This window comes from Patagioenas fasciata, chromosome 1 (assembly GCF_037038585.1).
Source record: "Patagioenas fasciata isolate bPatFas1 chromosome 1, bPatFas1.hap1, whole genome shotgun sequence".
In the NCBI taxonomy this organism is placed as follows: domain Eukaryota; kingdom Metazoa; phylum Chordata; class Aves; order Columbiformes; family Columbidae; genus Patagioenas; species Patagioenas fasciata.
The window spans coordinates 9,614,256-9,630,507 of NC_092520.1; the positions used below are offsets into that span (position 1 = coordinate 9,614,256).

Below are 16,252 nucleotides of genomic sequence, written 5' to 3' on the forward strand. Positions count from 1 at the left end.
GTAAAAGTGCTGAGACAAAAGCAATATGTTGCAGCACAGACTGGGTGATAAAATTGATACCGCCTCTTCCATCCTTATAAAGTCATTCACAGTGACTCTTGTAATTCTGAAGATTTTGGGAGGGGGGCTTTTGGAACGAGGTGTCATCATATGGTTGCTAGCAGGTAGGTATCCTTGAAACTCCCTACATGCACTTGCCAAACCCATTATAGATTTCTCTCTTGAATTCTGATGTTTAACAATTTATTTTAGGCAGAAATTGTTTTTTTGGGTTATTCTGTATTCATACAGTACCTGTCATTACAGGCAGACTCGCTAGTGGATCGTACAGACTTCAGAAGAGAATATATTAGTTCTTGCTGTTAATTTTATTACTCTTAAGTATCATTTTAACTTTTATAGCTGCTTGACTTGGGTGGCTCATACAGCATCTTTTACGGTTTCTTTTCTTTTTAAAGTTTTTTTTGTAATTTGAAAAGATGACAAATCCTATTACTGAAATTTAATTAATTAGATGTTCAGACCCTCAAGAACACATGGGAACAAAGCTGGATTCCTACAAGGATATGTTAACCTTGCAAAGTTCGAAGTTTTCCTTGAATTCAGAAGAGCAACTACTTAGAAACTCCTTGTTCAGGGAACACAGGTTATAACAATGGTGATAAGGAGTTATGCATGTCATTGTTCATTTGGGATGGGCTTTGCAAGAGAAGGGTGAAATAGCTGAACCTAAACAGCATCACCTCTGAGGGCCCCAGTTGTGAGGAAGCTGTGGTGCCAAACAGTTCACATGACGTTGGCCGGTGTCACCAGGGAAAAGCCAGCTGAGGCGGTTATGTTTTATTGAAGCCATTCGATGCAGTAGGTGTTCTCCTCAGCATAACGGTTTATTTTGGTCACGCATTCATGGTGAACTCGGGGCTACCAGGGTGTGCTTCGTAATCTGTCCTTGTTCATGACATACTTTTCACAGAATCACAGAATGTCAGGGATTGGAAGGGACCTGGAAAGATCATCCAGTCCAATCCCCCTGCCGGAGCAGGAACACCCAGATGAGGTTACACAGGAAGGTGTCCAGGCGGGTTTGAATGTCTGCAGAGAAGGAGACTCCACAACCTCCCTGGGCAGCCTGGGCCAGGCTCTGTCACCCTCACTGAGAAGAAGTTTCTTCTCAATTTTAAGTGGAACTTTTTGTGTTCCAGTTTGTACTCATTACCCCTTGTCCTATCATTGGTTGTCACCGAGAAGAGCCTGGCTCCATCCTCGTGACACTCATCCTTTATATATTTCTAAACATTAATGAGGTCACCCCTCAGAGTCCTCTTCTCCAAGCTAAAGAGCCCCAGCTCCCTCAGCCTTTCCTCACAAGGGAGATGCTCCACTCCCTTCAGCATCTTTGTTGCCCTGCGCTGGACTCTCCAGCAGTTCCCTGTCCTTCTGGAAGTGGAGGGCCCAGAACTGGACACAATATTCCAGATGTAGTCTCACCAGGGCAGAGTAGAGGGGCAGGAGAACCTCTCTCAACCTACTGACCACCCCCCTTCTAACACACCCCAGGATGCCATTGGCCTTCCTGGCCACAAGGGCCCAGTGCTGGCTCATGGTCATCCTGCTGTCCACCAGGACCCCCAGGTCCCTTTCCCCTACACTGCTCTCTAATAGGTCATTCCCCATACTTACTAGAATCTCTGTAAATGTTTCCCTGTTTGTGTTGCTTGTCTTTGTTGTAGAGCTTTATATGCTTTGATAAGATTCAATTATAAGTTTACTATGCCTTTAAAACATTTACGTCATCTTTAGATTGCCTTATTCTGAAAGCTGCCAAGTTTTAGTCATTAACAATGGCAGCTAGATGGTGAAATTACACTGCGTTTCTTGGTTCTGTAGAACTAGCATCGTGACCTATTAAGATATTCATTGATCTAAATATATTCCTTTGCTTCGTTTCATGTTTTGCTAAACAACATTTTGGAGCCTGAGCAATAATAATCGAGGCTTTTTGTGTGATTCTTCAGGTGTGCATTGCTCAGTCAGGAGGTAATTGTAATTAGGTTTATTGGTTATTATAAGCAGTTATTGTGACTGTTGCTGCAGTGAATCTTTATAGCCGTATTAGGATATTTAAATCAGAAAATATCATTTCTGTTGTCCTGTTGGCAATGTGTAACAGTTGGTCCTCAGAGATGAAAAGGGGAAAGGTGTGTTAGAGTCTTCTTGCGTGGCTGCTGTTTCTCAGTTCATTGAGTGAAATGCAACATGAAAGACAGTGGGTAGAAGGACTTGGTGCTAAAGGTGACATTTTTATTGCTTTCTGATCTGGAGCTACTAGAAACATATGAATATATGTCCTGGATAATTTTAAGTAAGTCAGTGATTATAGATTTATGGGAGCTTGATCTCCCCAGTTGCATTTCCTTGCTGCTTATACAATAAAAAGGCAGATTAAAAATAAGTTGTTTAGGTTATATATGTTCTATGGAAAAGCTGAATAAAAATGCTTTCTGTTAAATTGAAGCTGTACAGCAATACACTTCAGGGCTTGGATTTTACTTATTTCTTTCTTTTTTTTTTTTCTTTTAAAGATAAGAACAAGAAATAAGTATAGAAGAGAAGGATCTTCAGTTTTAATTTTGATATGCAGAGTCTAAAATCAACTTCTGAGCTTCTGACTGGGAGTCAGTCCAAGTTTTTAGAAGTAAATTACTATACATGAGCCTGAACATTGTTGAACACGTGGGTTTGGAAATGTTTAGCACGTTACAGTCTGAGACCTGACGTTTCTGTAATTCCCCGGAGCAGAGTAGCAGCAGTCAGTGCTGTGAACACACGAAACCACGGAACCTTTCAAGTTCTACTTTGGATTGCACCAGTTAAAGTCAAGAAATTTCTAGGATCGTAAGAGATGCGTTCATAGTGAACATATAAGGTGATCCTTCATGGATAACATGAGATCAAAAGGAGCCCCAAGATTCCAACAAAAGGTGGAAAGTGAAATGTAATCTCTTCAGTTATTTTTATCTGGAAAAGTGGATGATATTAATGACTGCCCATGAGTAAGATGTGCAGCTCTTCTGTTTCAAAACAGTTGTCACAAACTTCATTGTGAACAGCTCAACAGTTGAGTTGTTGCTTTTAAGCTGAAGAAACCATGTTTTTGAATTAGGATTTTTTTTTGTGTTGCAAACAAAATAAACAAAGGCTGACTTCAGTGTGCAGGATAGGAAGAGGCTGATCTCAACTACAGCCAATTTGCTATTAAAACAGATACTAAAACAAACAAAAATTTAGAATAATTGATGTGTTGTCATTGAAATGCTGCACCAAAGAGGGAGCTATCCTAGCATTTGCTTAAATACAAAATGTGAGAAAAATAGGGAGGTTTTTTTACATGCTGTGTTTTAAATTCAAACTGTGCATCACTGTATCAAAGGATTTCTTCATTTTGTGCTATGACTTCTAATGTATCTTGTTGTATTTAGGGATTTGGAAATGTTAATATTAACAGATTGCTCTTGGGAGTGGTGAATTAAATATCTGAAGCTAGGGCCTATATTATTCAATATATTCATCAATGATTTGGACAAGGGAATAGAGTGCACTATCAGCAAGTTTGCTGATGACACCACCCTGGGAGGAGTGGCTGACACACCAGAGGCTGTGCTGCCATCCAGAGACCTGGACAGGCTGGAGAGTTGGGCGGGGAGAAATTTAATGAAATATAACAAGGGCAAGTGTAGAGTCTTGCATCTGGGTAGGAACAACCCCAGGTTCCAGTATATAAGTTGGGGAATGATGCATTAGAGAGCAGCGTAGGGGAAAGGGACCTGGGGGTCCTGGTGGACAGCAGGGTGACCATGAGCCAGCACTGGGCCCTTGTGGCCAGGAAGGGCAATGGCATCCTGAGGTGGATTAGAACGGGGGTGGTCAGTAGGTCGAGAGAGGTTCTCCTTCCCCTGTACTCTGCCCTGGTGAGACCACATCGGGAATATTGTGTCCAGTTCTGGGCCCCCCACTTCCAGAAGGACAGGGAACTGCTGGAGAGAGTCCAGCACAGGGCAACAAAGATGATGGAGTGGAGCATCTCCCTTATGAAGAAAGGCTGAGGGAACTGGGGCTCTGGAGCTTGGAGAAGAGGACTCTGAGGGGTGACCTCATTAATGTTTAGAAATATATAAAGGGTGAGTGTCATGAGGATGGAGCCAGGCTCTTCTCGGTGACAACCAATGATAGGACAAGGGGCAGTGGGTTCAAACTGGAACACAAGAGGTTCCACTTAAATATCAGAAGAAACTTCTCAGTGAGGGTGACAAAGCCTTGAACAGGCTGCTCAGGAGGGTTGTGGAGTCTCCTTCTCTGCAGACATTCAAACCCGCCTGGACACCTTCCTGTGTAACCTCATCTGGGTGTTCCTGCTCCGGCAGGGGGATTGGACTGGATGAGCTTTTGAGGTCCCTTCCAATTCGTGACATTCTGTGATTCTGTGAAGCTCAAGCAGAAGGCAGCCAGATGCAAAATGCGGAGTGGTGCTATTGAGAACTCGTTCTTAAGAGTGATGGAAGGAAGAGGCTCAGCCATAGAAACAGCTTTAGTGAGTGTAAAGGTATAAATCTGAAAAGTAAGACAAGAAAGAGAGGAAGGATGAAGAGAAGTACAAGCTAAATAGGAGAAATGCAAATTTATTGTGGCCAGAGACATGAAGGGACTCGAGATGGGCTGGTGCAATGGGAATTGTTTTGCAGGAGTGTTAGAGGTGTAACAAGTGGAAGAAACGTGAGAAAACGTAGAGTCTGTTCCAGTTAAAGCAGTGAGCAGATGGTAAAGAAAATGATGGGTTTGAGGGGAAAGGAAAGGATGAATTTCATTGCAGTTAATATGAAGAGAAATTTAGCAAGAGCCGGGAAGGAGAGACAGAGGGTGTTACTGAAGACCTGGGTATGGGAGTTGGAGAAATCATTGTCAGCAGTTGGATCTGGATAAGTTTTACATGGAAATATGAATATCCTGTGTTTTATTTACTACTGTACTGATGTTAGGTCATCTGTGTATCTGCCATTTATGAAGTACTTTACATAGGTCCTCGTACACAGAGGAAGAGATACTGTTTTAAAGTAAAAAATACATCGCCATCCTTGTCATCCAGTATGAAAGTGAAGTGTGGGAGGGAGGGTGCACCTTCCCAGCTGCAGTGCAACGCTGTGATTGTACCTTAAAGATGGGTGGTAATGAAGAGAAATGCTGAGAGGACAGTCAGGAGTGTAAGGAGAGGGCAATAGGGAACACCTTCAAAATTTCGTATCCAAACTTGTGATGTTTTTTGGAAAACCCCTGAGAGCTGCTGTGTCAGAGTTCACTGTAACAGCTAATGATGGAGCTGAGAACATGCCGCCCTCATTGCTGTTTCTTTCAGACATACCAACTCTTTCCCCTTCCTCTCTCTGCTACTTCAGAAATACTTTTTCAATACCTGGAGTTTTTTAGTTTTGTAACATTTCAGAAGTAATCTCTGTAGCTGAAAGTGCATCAGTAAAGGGCTGAGACACTTGTTTCCCAGGATGCTGGTGTCCTCCTGCCACCCGTTCGTCCTTGCTTTGTCGCTGTTGCCTGCACCCCTTTTCCACGGTGACAGTGGCTTTGGTGGCAGTGGCAGCTGGCAGGACACAGTGTGTGTTTATTCTCTAGTGGTGCACAGGGTGGATACCCCTTTCATCTCTTACGTTGTCACCTTTTGAGTCAATAGTGAGTCAGCTGAAGTAAAACCATTGCTTAGTTCCTTGTTGCAGGCAAAGTATCTTAAGTACCGGGCTAGCATTGTCGTTAGAACAGGAAGTCATCTTAGTTTTTCCTTTTTATGAGTTATTGTTAGAACAGCACAACTACTTTGATACTTGGTTTAGATTGGATATTAGGAAAAAATTCTTCATGGAAAGAGTTGTCAGGCATTGGAACAGGCTGCCCAGGGCAGTGGTGGAGTCGCCATCCCTGGAGGGGTTTAAAAGACACATAGATGAGGTTCTTAGGGATGTGGTTTAGTGGTGGACTTGGTAGTGTCAGGTTTACATTTGGACTTAACGATCTTAAGGATCTTTTGCAACCTGAATGATTCTGTGATTTTTCTGCTTCTGAGCTCCTGGTTAACTTAGAGGAAGATATTCCTGTTTGAAAGCTCCCAAGGAAGCTCTTGGGTTTTCCTCATTGGGAACCACACTGAGCTGGAACTTGGCATCGTAAAGTAATTCCTGGCTTGTGGAAGAAAAAGCCTGATGTTGGGACAGTGTTCTGAAGTGAAATATTGATCTCTGTGGGGCAGTATCTGTCTTCACAGCCTGGGTAAGAGGTGAGCAAAAAGGACAGAATTTGGTACTGTCTAGAAAGAAGTCTGAAGGACTCATGGATGGCAGTGTTTCTGCTGTCACACAGACAAACTGCCTCAGGTGATGACTTGTCACTGGCTGTAGTTGATGATTTTTGAACTTCCGTCACAAGGTAAGCCTTTAATTTTAGCACTAACAAGAGGTAGATCTTTTCTGGTATCTGCTCAGCTGAAAGTCCCGAATCCTCACTTCTAATAGTGGCATTTTTGCTACTGTTTTGGCCCACATTGTAACCTGAGATTTTGTGAAGGTTTGTTTGTTTCTGCTTCTGTCAAGTCATGCGATGTCACTTGGTGAGTCCTGCCTTTTATTGTGGAACTGTTTTTCTGCTGTTCCATTGTCTGGACTTAGCAGAGCCTGTTTTTCAGCTTCTGCTTCTTTACTGCCTGGACCTTAGTGCAAAAATGAGGTAGAAAACAACTGGCATCTTTTCCGTTTCACAGAAAGCGTGCTCAGATGGAGCTCGTCAAACATTTATTGTATGGCCTTCACATCAGTTGCTGCGTCTCATGGTTCAGAGCCAGGCAGCGTCGGCCCCTTGTCCTCCGAGTGACACTGGGGGTACGGCCGGTGTCACGGCTCGGGCAGTCAGCATTCACAAATGCACTTTTTGACAATGACAGAGGACTTGATCGTAATTTGGTTTCCCAAACTCGGGAAGAAGAAGAAGAAGCAGCAAGATTAATGGATTTTTATCCTTTAGATTTTAAAGAGCAAATCTCAAAGAAGAGAGCTAATCACACCTTAGTTTAGACTTGAAGACAATGTGCTTGAGTGAGAAATGTGGTGTTTGTTTTTGATTTTTTTTTTAAATGTAATTTCAATAGGCTATCTTTAATACTCTATAATGAAATGGAAGTGGAGCATAGCATTCTCTGGTACTCATGGCACTTAGATTATTTTGCAAAACAGTCTCAAAATCTGCAGTTGTCTTTCAGAAATATCTCAAAGGAAGGAAAAAATGATGAAACAAGGTGGCTGACAAATTCAAAGACCTGCATAACTAGAATATACTTGTTATTCATTCTGGTCTCTTTTTCATTTCGTTTGCTCTCTGACAGATAGAACCAATAATTGAGAACGATGTTTTATTAATTTTAAGCTCTCCTAATGCTTTTTGTTTACTCTAATAATTAGCTATGTGTATGCAGAAATAATATTAAAAAGCCTTTCAGCTTGGAAATAATTAAAACTAAACCCAGTTTTGAAGAAGAATGTGGAAAAGAAAGCTCATTTTCTCTTCTCGGCAGACTTGTAAGTGTAGTTAACCTTCTCACGCTTCTGCTTTTGTCTTGTTCTTGCATCATCCCCAGGGTGCAGAGCAGTTCGAGAACAGATGCTGTTAGTGCCGTGTGCCAGTTGTGTACTGGAGCAGTAAAGCAGGAGGAGGTGTAAATGTAGTAGCAGCAAAAAACCAGAATGGTTTCTGTCAAGATGTTAATAAAGTTAATGTAGGCTACTTGAAAAGAGGCAAATTTTTCTGAGTAGTTCGGAGGATATGGAAGTTATTCAGAAGAAGTGGGTGCATTTTAATGCCTGCTGGTGATGTTCCGATCTATTCCACAGGCACCTAAGCAGAAAAAAAACCAATCACCTTTTCACAGAGTCATTGAGTTTATTGTGGTGACTGTGCAGGGAAGTGTATTGTGTGATCAACATTTCCAAACTCCTTGCTTAGAAATTAAGTGCAGATGTTTTCAACTAATCAAAGACTTGAGCATATTTTATTCTAGTCGATAAATGCTCAAGATACTTTCCAAAACTTTTATTTTGGAATTCAGAATTAGATGCCATAAGTGGGTAAGCTATGTACTTTACACGTATCATGTTCTGTGGGATAGGCAGTTTGGCAACAGAAACAGGCAATATTGGAATAAATTGCTACTTTTACATATAAATGTTACATAAAACTCATATGAGGAGGGAAAGAAGCTGAAGTCTTACTTTCTTTTGATTAGAGCATAATGTAGACTAATTTGATTAACAGAATACTTTACATAATCAAATTGTGGATAGCTCATGGCACTCTGTGATGATTTTGAAAAGTTGAAACTTGAAGTCATTGTCACTACCCCCACCCTGAATCTTTAAAAGGCAGGTTTTAAAATAAGGAGTTATGTGAACTTAAACATTGCTGATGTCTTCACTTTTAAGTAATACAATAATAAAGTTAGATCCTGGCAGCTGGTGTTCTGGTGGATTGACATGGCTAATTGGCTTTGGCATCTTGGCCTCAGGAAACCTCATCCATCGCTTCAGAGCAGGACGTTTGGCAGGAGTCAGAGAAAACATTTCATACTTTGTCTCTGGCTTTCTATGCAAAGCTGCTTTGCATTTTTGAACTTTCCAGTGTATCTCATTAGAAGCTTAATGTAATACTTATCTTTAATGCTCCTTTAACATGATCTTCTCTAGTGAATAACTACCAGTTTGGCTTTCCAGAATTAGCAAAAATGTCAATATTGCAAATCAGTTTTGAAATTTACCTCTCAGATAAAGCTTAGAGGTTATGCAGAATTTCCTATGAGAAATATGCTAAGTGCTAATGAAAGCTAGTTCACTTTTATAGTTAACTCTTTGCTAGTGAGTATTAATCTAATGAATTATACGTTAGTTATCAGTGAGTAATAATTGAAATTAAAGTAATGCTGAACTTTAGGTTCTCAAGAGCTCTCTCAGGCGCCCATCTGTAGTGTGCACAGCATTGCTGATTACGGGAATTGCTGTGGGCAGTGATTTGATAGATCAAAATGATGGGTCAGGAGAGAGTTCACAGAATCACAGGATACATCACAGGATGGTTGGGTTGGAAGGGACCTCTGGAGATCATCCAGTCCAACCCACCTGCTAAAGCAGGTTCACCAGAGCAGATCACACAGGAATGTGTCCAGGTGGGTTTGAATGTCTCCAGAGAAGGAGACTCCACAGCCTCTCTGGGCAGCCGGTTCCAGGGCTCTGGTACCTCAAAGTCAAGAAGTTTCTCCTCATACTCAGATGGAACCTCCTGTGCCCGTTGCCCCTCATCCTATCGTTGGGCACCACTGAAAGGAGTCTGGTCCGTCCTCTTGACACCCACCCTTGAGATATTCATAAACATTGATGAGATCCCCTCTCAGCTTCTCTTCTCCAGGCTGAACAGACCCAGCTCTCTCAGTCTCTCCTCATAAGAAAGATGCTCCAGACCCCTCATCATCTTCATAGCACTCAGCTGGACTCCCTCCAGTAATTCCTTGTCCTTCTTAAACTGGAGAGCCCAGAACTGGACCCGGTACTGCAGATGGGGCCTCACCAGGGCAGAGTAGAGGGGGACGAACAACCTCCCTGGACCTGCTGGTCACACTTTTCCTAATACACCCCAGGTACCGTTGACCTTCTTGGCCACAAGGGCGCATTGTTGACTCTTGGTCAACCTCTTGTTGACCAGGACTCCTAAGTCCTTCTCTGCAGAGCTGCTTTCCAGCAGGTCCATTCCTGACCTGTACTGGTGCCTGGGGTTACTCCTCCCCAAGTGCAGGACCCTGCACCTGCCTCAAGGAAGTTGAGGCTTTTCCTGGAAAGGGTTTCAGAGGTCTTCTGGGGGAAGCTTCTGAGAGCAAGAGTCTCCTGCTCTTCCTACTTGACGATAACCTTAGCAGTCAACTTCATTTCTCTCAGATCTTTATGTAGTCAGATAGTTGCAGTTTCCTCCTCAGACCTTCCAGAAATGCAGGGAGAACACCTCTTCCTCCTTTAGCAGCTGTCCCTGTTACCTGGCAGCTTCTGGGTTTCTGCGGTTTCAGATGACGGGCAGATGCGTTTGCTCTGGGAGAAACACAGTCTGAGGGCTGAAGAAGTTGAGGTGGGACCTTAAGCAAAAGTAATGCTTTTTGTTACTGTATGTGATAATGTAGGTGTTGAAAGGGGAACTTCTCTACAAGGAAGGGATTTTTTTTTTCGTTTCCTGCAATATTTTCCATTTGTACCTTCAGTGCTGCTTCAGAAGTCTGAGGGTCCATGTGCTGCTGGCGGGAGGGAAATGTTAAGGTAAAATCCTACAGCAGCTCATCACTCCTTCCCTTGCCCCAAATCCTGAAGTCCACTGCTGGAGCTCGAAAATCAGTGTGGGTGTCCTGCACACGAGGTGACAGTATTTGAGACAACAGGCTGTTAATGTATCTGCTCTATGAAACGCCAAGCTGAGGTGTAAAGAACAAAGGAAAGGTGTCCTCAAGCTGGTTCTCTGCAAACTCTTGATCTTTTGGGGAGCACTTGTAATGACTTTTTATCAGATACCAGATTTACCAGGAGCACACAAGTTACCTGACTTGCTCTTATTGGAGCACAAAGGGGCAAAAAGGTCTTGGCGTGTGGTCAGAGATACAGAGGCCTGTGGATCAGCGGAACTGCCGAGTGCGTTGGCTAAAATCTGTAAATACCCACTTTAACTGTGTCTCTCTACTGCCGTTTAACCAAACTGGGAAATTTTAATGTAGAGAATTTTGGAATCTTTATAGTTGTTGTCAAACTGTTTCATTATGGTTTCTGGGATTGATAAAATATTATGAACGCTAGTCTTGGAGAACTAATTTCATTTTATAGAAGAGGGCGGCTTCGATTCTGTTTTCAAAATACGCAGAATGAAAGCATTTCTAGGAGGAATACAGTTTACAAAGTGTAAGTTCATCCTGCAGGTTTGCCATTTTTTTAATTTAAATTTTATTTTAACACAGTGTTAATCTTACTGTAGAACTGGAAGGAGCGTGCGTTGTTTCTGATTAATCCTATATTACATTTAATTATGATTTTCTGCGCACCACATGTTGAAATTAAATCCTTCATGCTTTTAATTACCTATATCCACTCCTAATATATTAGTGCCAGTGCCAGTCTGATATTGTTCCTGACATCATTTATGGGATAATAATTGAACAGAGCAGCAGTTTTGGCCCAGAAATAATTTTGCTCCTTTTAAAACTCCAAGCTTTCAAAATTAAAGTCAATCATGTGTTTTAAGTGCCTAAATACTAGTTCTATGGAAAGTTTTGGAGTTTGTCTTAAAGTTACAAACAGCTTTTTCTGTACAAAAGGGAGCTGATTTGGAAAATATTACAGTTAGCTTCTCTTTTTTTCAGTTTCTGTGATGCAAACCAAAACCTATACCAATCTGAAATAATTGCTATTATATTTCCACTTCTGCATTTTGAAGGAACATTTTCTGTGTTTAAAAGTGTCATGGCTATGTATAAAAATTATTTCAAAAGTCTTATTATAAATAAGTAAATATTTTTACTTATGTTTATGATCAGATATAATGGATGTGCTGGTGTAGCTGTAACCTCCTGTAAACTGGCAAATGACAACACGTGGCCGTTTAAGTTCTTTACACGACACTGTTAGAGGATACGTGGATTTTTAAACAGTACTGAGACTAAACTTTCTAATGGTGTAAACAGTCACTGCTTTGGCATTCGGGGCGAGCCGCTTCATTTGAAATCTTGTCTCTGTGATGTGCTCCTTATGCCGCTAATAAGGTTAGAAAAGCGGAGGAGGAGAACAGCTAGCACAGGCTGTAAATGTCAGTCTGGATGGAAGGCAGGTCAGCTTGAAAACAATCCTGGGGCTGGAGAAGTGGAAGGAAAAACTCCTTTCTCCAAGCTGAGCTCTTACGAGAAAACAGTGTTTAAGTAAATGTAGAATTATGATCATTTTTGGTAAAGCAGAAGGAAGTAATTCCGAGGTATCAAACTACATCTAGTAAAAGTGGGGAGAGTTGAAGACAGAGAAAGATTTATTGTAGCCACATCTAAAGCCAGCAGGCAGTTTTTTATGTTGGTTTGAGCCCTGTTTACATGTGAAACTTCCCAATTAGTGTCCTGTCTCCAAGACTGTTCTGTCTTTGGAGACAAACTGACTATAACAGCATTTTTACAGGAAAAAAAAAAAGCAGTATAACAGTAGGGTCTTTCCAAATCTCCTTCTTTGTCTTTTCTACCGTTTCCACACAACAGAGCAACGATCAGCAAATCAAACCATTAGTCACTATGGACATTGCAATAGCGCATCAGTTACTGTATCTTAATTACAATATGCTGTTAAATAGGGTTATTTCAGAGGAGCTGCATCGTTTGAGTTTGGTCTTACATGGCCATTTCCATGCGAATGTGAATGTTTTTGTAATGTGAGCGGTGTGATTCTTTGGGGAGTTTCTTTATGATTCAGTAACCTGTATGTGACAGAAGCAGCCGAGCGCTTCAGTAGCTCCTGCCCTTAAGTCTTGGGGGTTGCGGGAGATTTTTGCAGGCTTCCTAAAAATAAGTCTGGAAATGGAAATTCTGCATTCAGTATTTCTAGGGAGAAGAATGATCCGAAGTGGGAATCGGGAAGAGGGGCTGAGTGCTGTCAGTTTGAAAACATCCGCGTCTTGACTTTCATACCTGATTTATGTCGACAGAACGCGTTTTGTCAGTGAATTGGCACATATGCAGCGTTTCTGGATTTTCTTAAGGATATCCACCATAGCTTGAGTTGCAAAAAGTGTGAGCGTTGGTTTCAGTAAGACTTTTAAATAACTTCATGAAAATGTCCTGAATGTGTTTAACCCTCCTCCAAAATCAAACTCAATAGTTTTTCACCTTCGAATATTGTCCTGGTTTTGTTAAAAACAAGTTTCTCTTTTAGTGAATTTGCCTGTCAGCTAAAACCTTCATGTTAGCTGCATTTTCCTGGAGAACCCGACACATGTTTTGGTTAAACCTAGCAATGGAATGCAAACTTATTGATAAGCACGGATGGACATCTCCTGAGAGGGGCAACGAGAAACTGATGACCGAGAGACTGACCAATGGTGTATAACATTCCATTCATGTGAATACTTCATATAAAAGTGGGAGATCACGAGGATCTCGCCTCTTTTTCCCTTTTTCCCTCATGGCTGACATTAGGAGAGGACCTTGCTGGTCATCCCTGCGAACTGAGGCCTAGTGAGAGACTGAATCCAGCTCCGGTTGGCTACAGAGTCTAATCCAGGACTTTGGGTGCTGGCTCTGCAGTTGCTGAGACTTTCAAGATTGGTTTTGTATATTTTGTATTATTTTCTCTATTCTTATTAGTAGCATTAGTAAAACATCTTTAACTTTTCCAACTCTCTTCTCTCTGTCCTTCTTTCCCTCCCGATCGCCTGTCCTGAGTGGGAAGGGGGGAGAGGGAGGGGCGAAAGGGGGAAGTGTGTGGGGGAGAGGAGGTTAACAATACATCTGCCAGGGTTTGATTGTCACCCTGCAGTCTTAACCCTCGACAAATATTTTAACATGTTGATGAATATACTCTTCTTCAATTGCAGATCACTTCATCTTGAAAATGTCTGCTTTAATCTATATAAACCTTGGGTAAAGGACCTGGTGGCTGCAGCCTCTTTCATTCAAGTTTGCTCGTGCAATTCTTGAGACAAAATTCTGTTTTCAGCATTTAATCTACAGTATTTTATGTGTTGTTTTGCAGATCAGCATGTTGATTATAAGGTTTTAATTGTCAGTCGCTTTGCACAAATTTTGGAAGAATGGATTGGAAATACGCACTCCACCCATGTGTGAGCTCAGGTCTTCATTAACAAGCAGGAGCTTTTCAAATGATGGTCATTCTCCCCTATAAAAACATGCAGTTATCTTTAGTCCCAACTTTTCTTTTAACACACTGAAATTCTCTGCAGTCCAAGAAATGACTTCTCAAATAACCCTTTTGCTGTACATTTAAACCCCGATGTTCACCATGTCTCTTAATCTCAGCCTAATTAAGGCTGCTGGGAGCTGCACCAGGTTCCTTGGCACATTAAGTTGCACAGACTGGCCCCTTGACCACGACTCCACTCGTACAGTATCAACCATTTTGTCTCGAATTGGATGCATTGAACTTGAATATGGGCATTGTTTGCTAACGCTTGCAAATCACAGTGAGTGGCCTTAGGCAAAGCGAGAGGTAATGGAAATTCAGTGATGTAAATAAATAACCTTGCTGGGGAACTTTGCCATGGTCATAAATAATAATGCTCTCAGACACCTCCCCAAGAAAATCTATATAGGATTTTTACTGAATTCTGTGACTGCCTGCCTGTACTTCATTTATTCATCTGATTATAGCAGAGGTTGAAGATATTTCTACTTTGATAAATTTTGGAATAAGACCTCTCATTTTGGAATAAGACCTCAATGTAGGTTCTATATTGTGCATGTAGAGACTAAAGGGGTGTGTCAAACTAGTAAGATTATTTTTGGGACTTCACTGAATGGAGTTCCTGCAATCCATAGTTTGAGCAGCGATTTAAGATAAAGTCACACTGATTTCCATTACCCAGTCCCATGTGGAACAGGGGGTTGGAAGGAAGCCTCAAACACAGCTCTGGGGAGCGAAAACTCTTCAGCTTACACAGTAGAAGTTTCCCAAAATTGCAAACAGAAGGGTGTTACGAGCAGGATTAGGACACTACAGCTACAGGAGTTTTGCCACTGGGTTAAGCAGAAAGGCCAGCACAGCAGTCTGTGGGTGAGCATCATGACCTTTAGCAAAAGTAGATGATGAATAACTTGATATTTACTGAAATCATGAGATCAAAGGAACTGTTAGGCACTGAAATGAAGAAAACAAGTCTGTGTTTTGCAGTACCTTAAGAAACAAGAACTGTAGTTTATGTCCGGCTTGTATTTTTAACATAATTTTTTCAGTTTGTGGGTTGTCTTAGACGCAAAATTGTCAGCAATCTATACACGTGGGTCCCACACTATGGGCATATTGACATTCAGCAATAGGACCGTGTAGCTTTTTTGTAGTATAGGGATGGCTGTTACATTCCCTTCAACTTACCAAGTCCACTTGACTGGCTTCAATGCACTTCAATGAATATCTACGAATATAATAATTCTGCACTGATCTGGGGTTACTGTTGTTTGGTACTCAGTTGCCTAATGTTTATCTTTCAGCAGTGTTCAAAACGTTGTTTTAAATTTGGACTTGTCATTTTTAATGCAGAGAATTCATTTATCTGTTACTTCACTGATAAGTACCTGTTGGTTAGAAAAATAAGATAATGTTTTTAAAATAGGAAATCTCGCTGATTAGAGATCTTTTTTGTTAATGAGAACAAGTTGGTACTGCAAAAGTGAGGATCACACAACTATAGCACAGCACTAGGTCATGGGGGAGATTGTTATTGTCATGAATGCTCTGGCAAAGAGGAGACTGAGAAGACAGAGTTTTACTATTTACAATTTATCTAGGATTGTGAAAAATAAGAGCTGGTTCTGGAGACTGGCAGAAGACTCTCGTGATACTTTGCTGCAGATGCAATGGTTGTAACACAATGTGTGTGGGGTGAAAAATCATGTGTTTTATATACAGTGTTGGACTCAGTTGTTATTTGGAGGGAAGTTGGTACTATGAGGAAAATTTCAGTTCAACTCTGTGTAGCTATTAAACATCCCTTACTCTGCTGAATTTAATATTAAGAATTATTTGCGAAGGAATAGAGGATAAAACAGAAAAAAATCATTATAACTGCACTATATAAATCATGAATGTGCTGACAGGTTTACTGCTGTCTGCGGTTCTGGTCCTTTTTAAAGTGTAATAGAAGTAGAGAAAGTACCTTGTGGAAAAATAAAGATACAAAGGTGTTGAAGAATATGTGTAGGTGGAGAAGCTAAACTAAGTAAACTTAGACTGGGGGAGGATGACTGAGGAGGAGTAGGATGCAAGTATGTGTAAAATCCTGTTTGCATGGAGAGGGGGAATAGTGATGAACTATTTACTTGTAATACAAGAGTGAAGGGATGCCAAAGAAAATTCTTAGCTACTCAAAACAAACGAATGCACACACAGGCAAAGCTACACCGAGGAGCTCATTGGTGCAGAAG

General features: G+C 41.3%; 1 protein-coding gene across 3 annotated transcripts in view; it reads left to right on the top strand.

Annotated features, from left to right (window-relative positions):
* TMEM135 (transmembrane protein 135) overlaps nucleotides 1-16,252 on the top strand; it is a 179,304-nt gene that overhangs the window by 41,356 nt on the left and 121,696 nt on the right. The window lies entirely within an intron of this gene.